Source organism: Alligator sinensis, unplaced genomic scaffold (genome assembly GCF_000455745.1).
Source record: "Alligator sinensis unplaced genomic scaffold, ASM45574v1 scaffold104_1, whole genome shotgun sequence".
NCBI lineage: Eukaryota > Metazoa > Chordata > Crocodylia > Alligatoridae > Alligator > Alligator sinensis.
The window spans coordinates 1,452,496-1,459,628 of NW_005841867.1; positions in this window are offsets into that span (position 1 = coordinate 1,452,496).

The window sequence follows — 7,133 nt, forward strand, 5'->3', positions numbered from 1 at the left end:
AGGCTTGGGCTGTGGTGTAGAGGAGGAAAGGAGCTGCAGATAGTGCCCCCCTGGCATCGGGGCAGGAAATGGGCAGCCTCCTGCTTAATTAATATCTATTAATTAAATATACCAACAAGGCATGGCGGGCGAGAAGGCAGGCGGTTGGCCCAGGAACAGGTGGGTAGGCCCCTCTGAGAACGGCCCCAAGTAGGCCCCCTGTTACAGTGCCCAAAACAGCAGCAATTCAAGCCAGGGTGGATCAGGCCCAAGCTAGCAGGGAGCATGGGGCAGGGGTGGCAAGGGTCAGCCCTAGGCTCCGGGTAACAGAAGGACTGGCTGAGGCATGAGGGTGCTGAAAGTGCAGGGCCATGTGGTTAGGCAGCAGGCAAAAGTCAGGCCCCAGGCTGGCTGGACTCACCACAGGTGCAATTTACACCTGCAGTCAGCATCTACACGTGTGCTTAACTGCAGTAAATTACCCCGGTGTAAGATAATACTGCCAGTACTATTTTACATCGGCATCAATTAGGTTGCTGTCACACATGCAGATGGTGATGCTTTACTCCGTAGCTAATTAGTCTACTCCACAATAAAGTGCATGTGTAGACATGGCCTGTGAGAACAAGCTTCCATTAAGTTATCTCTCTTCTGCTCTACACAAATAGCAAAACCAAATATATTGCTAGTCTAAAAAGAAGAATCAAAATTCAAAGGCTTCCAGAAAATACAGTGGCTCATTCTAACACTTAGCATCTAAATTTAAAAAGTGGTATCTTCTGCTAGCTGCTCCTACAGTAAATAGGATCCTATTTTTATAAAAAATACATTGGGATCATGGACTAGCCCATGAGTGTGCATAGGAGTGCCGAGGAGCTACACATCTATGGAGTTTGGGAATTGGTCAATTTTAGCTATATTACAAAATTGTTGTGGGTTGAAGTCAGTTATTTACTAAGACAATTACTTTTAGTCCTCCAAAGTGCTTTTAGTCCCTTTGAACATCATCTGTTCATTAATCACAAGACTAGGGCATGGAACGCTAAAAAACTATTCCTGGCACCGCCTGGTATTCGATTGTTGCCCTTGAGAGGGAGAGCTAACAGCTACATAATGGGAATTGAGTGTTGACAGCAAAGTGAAGCCTAAGGGCACTAAGGGCATCTCTACACGTGCTCCAGGATGAGGTGGGGGGAAAGGGTGTTTTAATTAGAGCAGCTCTCAGGAGCCACCCTAATTAAAATGCCGACTGCATCTCATGCTTTTCGTGTCCCATGCTTCAGAATGGTGGTGGCAGTACCTAAACTAAAGCTCATTCGACGAGCTTTACTTAAATCATCCCTGCCGCTATTTTGAAATTTGGGGATGCTGAATACATGTGATGCTGAGGCTGCTGGACCATTATAATTAGAATGTGTCAGACCAGGCATTGGGCATGTGTATAGTTGCCTTAAGTGCTGAAAGAGCCCTTAAAATGGAAAAGTCAGATCTGAGCAAAACTTAACTCAGAGAATGTTTAAGTTATTCTTCCTCCTTAGAAATGGCAAATAAAGAGTTTGTGGCCACTGAGAAATGTGGAAAAAAATAAAAATTGCGCTTCATTTTCAGCTCACTGTGTCCCCGCACCAAGCACAGCACATGCCCAGAAGAGGGACCACGTCGGTTTGATCTGGTTTGCCCAGCGCATCTGTATAAAAGCACCAAAAAGCCCCACTGAAGTGCGCAATCTATACAGACACTGGGTGAGCCAGGTCAAACTGACATGGCTCCTCTTCCAGAAAAGCACCATTTGGGGGGTTTTCTCCATGTCTGTCAGCACCCTGCATCTATGCAGAGTGACAGGTGTGACTGAATTTTGTTGGTTATCTCTTGCCAAAATTAAGTTTAAACAGTTAGTTCTCCCATTAGAAATATCCAAAAAGAATTCCTTTTTAGCTGAATAAAAAGAGAAAAAAATATGAAGGAAGAAACTATGCTTGACTTGCCACTTTGAAGAGTTATAGTGAGTAGCTTCCGCTGAAGCAAATTGTCAGTGACAAGGGCAGCTCTGTTTAATTTCTGTGTGAGAACCAGGATCTCCCAGTAATTTTAGTTTTGTTCTAGGAATCACTTTAAAAGTGTCTGAAAAGCATTAGAGGTGTCAGCACCAAGGTCATTGCATGCTAGCTGGAATAAAAGCTTTCCTTTCAGTGCTTTGAAACCTGTTGTCCAGTCACCATTTTGATCTGTGCCAAGTATTTAGCTTGCCAAAGGTTTGCTTTTGAGAAACACTTAGGAAAGCTCCAGTCTCCCACTGACTCAAATTGCATTTGTCCTCCCTTTAGGGAAAATAAAAAAGCTTCATCTTTTACAGGGTCTATTTGCTAGTGCCAGGCAAGACAAAAATAAAAGATTCGGTGCTTGAACCAAGAGACACTGGCAAGAACTTGGGGAGCAAGACTGTTAGAGTCCTGAAGCCAGGAGCATTCCAAGCATGATTTATTAAAAACATACACAAATGCTTTTCCTTTATAAAGAAATGATTATGCAATCACAACCTCAGCCCTTAGCAATCTGTCAAGGACCTCTACCCATCAAGGCAGTCATTTCAGAATTAGACCTTTAAAACACAGAGCTCTGAATTTTGAACTATTTGATCTCTCCCTAATTAAAAGTCCAGGGCCTACTTAAACTATTTGCTGGCTACCTTGGCCATACCTTTCGTGCTACTGTCCAGCTGAAGCTCCTCATTGGCTAAGGTCAATGTAAAAAAAAAACAACAAATTGGCCCCATTTCCCTACTAAAAACCAGAAAGAAGGATGGACCAGAGTATGTTGGCTGGTGTTGCCATCAATCATGACAATTTGCCCCTACTGGAAAGGTCCTGGTCAACAAGGGAGATTTTTTTTTTTAATTTCCTGCAATGTGGATTTTTTGGAGTACATCCTTTGCTGAAGTTAGATGTCACCTTTCTCTAATTGACCTAAAAACTGAGGCAGGAAAGAATCTGTTCTTGTACCTGCAGTAGGCCAGCCCTACCCTGTGTAGTGCAACAGTCCTGGCAAGTTCCTAAACAAACTAAACCGCAGCTTTTGAAGAAAAATCCAGTTAAAAAAAGACTGCAATTTCTCACGCTAAAGCTGCATCCAGATGAGAACAGCCATGCAGTATGTGGCACCACAAACATGTCTGCAGCTTCACATACTGCACATTCAGTTGTTCTCTGCACTGCAATGGAGCAGCACAGGGGGTGACCCCTGGATATCCATAGATCAAAAAAACCTGTGGAAAAAAAGGTGGAGCTGCACATGTAATTGCAGTGTGCGCCACCTAAAACTGGAGCCTGGCTAGCCAGAGCCACACTCCAGCTGCCAGCCAGGCTCCGCAATGGCAGGATCACCACTGCTGGAGCCTTGGGAGGCCCCCAGGACCCCAAGTAAGACTGCTGGGGCCAGCACAGTGCTGGCTCCAGCCTCCCCTACCCCACCTGGGGTAATCTGCTGCGTGCCAGGGTGTGCATGGCACAGTCATTCCCCAGGGACAACCAGCAGAGGCACAAGGTGCTCTGCTGCTAGTTGTCCCTGGAGAACCAAACGTCCCCGCACATATGGACATGACCTACGTGATTATGCACGTAATGTTATAAAGTTACAAGGTGCTTTATAAAAACGTAGATGTATGTTCTTAGCACTGAAGAATTTACAGTGCGAGACATAAGGCAAACAAACACCAGATGTTGCACATACCAAGATGTGAATGGACGAGGTAGGATGAATATGGAAGAAGTGGTAAGAACAGACTTGATGGACTACTAGATGGACTGTTCCAAGCACAGAAGAAAACATAAAATAAATGAAAATCCAATGTGTGAGAACAAAGATGTAGGATGAGATTATCTGGGATTTTTAAGGTGAGCAAAGAGATTACTAGATTTAATAAGCACACAAAGTTGCAAAAGATTGAAAGGCAAATCCTCTGCATATACAAATTAGTCTTTAATCTGTGCCTTAATGTTCCAGGCTGAACTGCCACTCCTAGTTATCAGACTAGAGTGAAAATGAATGCCAAGTCCAATTCAATACTTTAAATAAACACCCGGGAGAGATGGTGCATCTCTACTGCCCAACTCTGGATATCATGGTGAGTTAAAAAAAATGCAGTGGCAGCACTATTAGATGGACTAACTCGGGAGAGGGCAAAATGTGGCCCGCAGACCAGATGCGGCCCACCAGGCCATTCTATCCGTCCCGTGGGGGCCCTAAAAATTTAGAAAATTAATATTTATCTGTCCCTGGCTGCCTGTCATGTGGCCCTCAATGGCTTGCCAAACCTCAGTAAGCGGCCCTCCGCCTGAAATAATTGCCCGCCCCTGGACTAACTAGTAACTACAAGCTACAAAATACTTGTCATGCATTCCTAATTACTTGTATATACAACTACAATACAGACATTTAATACAAGCCATAGTATACAATGTATTAGTATTATAATTGACAAAATGATATTAGATGGTTTATAAACAAATAATGTTATTCCATAATTTTAACTGAAGTCAAGTTATTTATGATACCATTTGGTTCATTTCAGGAAGTCTCCAATTTCTTCCACTTTTCTGCCAATATAAAAGTGTGCGATTAGTCCCAGACAACAGATAAACCACTTTCAGACAGTCTTTTGGATTAAAGTTCTAAAGCAGCAGACTTGAATGTTGATAAAGAATTGCTTTGACAAGCCTGGAACCCTTAGCAAGTTACAAGCAGCATGGGATATTACATATTTCATGGCACAAAACAGTCCTTCACATTCATCTGTTGAAACAATTAGAGTATGGACTGTTAGTTGCAGTTGTTTCAGATCAGTGGGCACAACTGATCTTTGATTAGCCTTAAATTCCCTAATCCCATTAATGGATTCTTGCTTTCATGAATCTAGTTTCCTATATAGCATGCCCACTGAAGTAGGTTGCAACCAAGGCCATGTTGAACAACTGTGACATAACCTTTTGTAAAGATGATGGTCTTCCCTGCTAGTAGACCAATGCCAACCCTGTTAAGGTTAAAGTACATTCATCTCCTGCACTTTGATTTTTTGGTGCAAATTAAGTTGTGAATTGGCAGCATCACTCTTCAATTGCCATTTGAAAACTGACCTTGAGTTACCACCTGCATAGTAAACTGTTACCACAATTAGGTCTTAGGGAAAATTAAGATTTGCTTTTGTAGTTGCCAAGACAGATCAGACACTTAGGGACTGACCCACACCAAGGGGTGTGTTTACATATTGCCCTACAGAGATGTAGCGATGCGCTATGTCACTCTAAGATGGGCTATGGCAACGTAGCAATCACATCTGTCTACATATGATCACAAGCTATGTTGCCGTAGCAGCACGCTCCCAGGGTATAGCGCACCACTACAGTGACATAGCAGTGAAATTTACCCATGAGCCATGCGCACAGTGCAGTGTCCACACATAGTGCACCGTGTTTTAGGACTTCCATAAAGAAGTCCTAAAGCACGGCGCAATAATAACATCGCTGTATGGCAATGGCAGTGTGTCATAACACCACGGATCTATAACATTTTCACCAACCAACAGTCTACCCCTAAAACTGCAAATCCAAGTTGCAAACAGTCCTTTATTGTAGTTTTTACTCAAGATACAGACATTTTTCTAATTTCAGTTGTCTTAGTATAGATAAAGACACAAAGGACCAGACACAAAATGAAAAACTAATTATGAACAGCATAGTTTTTGCACAGCAATTTCACAGACCATAGGCTAGCAACACTTCGACTTGCTACATTTTGACAACAGAGAAATAACAAAAGCAAGTTTCACTACTTTGTTTGGTATTCTGTATGGTGTGCTAATTCACTACGTGTATTATGAAGTTTACTAATAAAGTTTAAGTTTACTGCACTATTCTTCATAACTTCCTGATTACATTAAGCCCAAAATGTAGTTCATTTACTTTCTTTACTTTCATCTCTACATGCTATTATATCATCTGTCACATTGCTTAAGTTTACTGTCTATCCCTTCCCTGACAATCTTTCAACGGCTGCAATTCAACAGGCATATAGAAACTGGGGCTGTGCAAAGCTTTGGTCGCTGATTCCATTTGGAAGAGATTCAGCTCAATTCGGCAGCTGAATCTCAGAATCCAAATCAAATCAGGAGACCCATTGATCTCTCTGAACTGAATCAGAAGCCTCTGATTCAATTTGGAGAGATTCAAAGAGATCCGACAATTCGACCATAGACACACCTTTATATGTTTTTTCTACATAACACAAGGTACCAGGTGGCTTGTGAACACTGAGATGGTTGGGCAGATGGAGCATCCCACAGGACCGCTGGGGGGGTCCCCAGAGTGTTTGGCGGCAGACCCGGAAGTGGACCAGAAGCACTTCTGTCCACTTCCAGGTCCACTGCGAAGCATGCGGGAGACCCTCATGCACCCCCTGGCTTGGCGGCTAGTGCCTCCTAGGTCTGGGGGGGGGGGCACCTGGGGTCCCCCTGCAGTCAATTGCCAAGCTAGGGGGATGTGGGGGGAGGCAGTCCACCACCAAGCATGTGGGGAGCCCCCCGTGCTCCTGTGGGATGCTCCATCCGCCCCACCATCTCAGCGTTCACAAGCCGCGCCTGGTACCTTGAGGTATGTAGAAAAAACATATAAAGCTGTGTCTACGGCTGAATCGCTGATTCTCCGAATCAGAATCAAATCTTCAGATTCAAATTCAGTCAAATCGAATCGGGACAGTGATCCAAATCAGCTAATCGAATCACTGTCCCCCGAAATTGGCCGAATCTGAATCCAAATCAAATACAGCCTACTTCGCATACCCCTAATAGAAACTCTGAAGACCTAACAAGTTAGTTCAGATTAAAAAGAAAAAAATAAGCACCAAAAATGTACACAGAAGACTATAAGAAGTCCCACTATTGAAAAATGTTGAAGTTTTTGAAATTTAGATAGATGTCTAAATAGCTTTGAAAAACTGCCCTCTCCCCCCATCCCCAATATTCAGTTTTAAATAGCCTCTAAGTTCTTATTGCATGAAGGAGAAACTGCAGCCAAGACTTGGATTTTTGGCCTGCTTTTTAAAATCTGCTGTAGCAGCCTTGTGACCCCTGCTCTTATGATCAAAAGATCTTTGATCATTCCTGC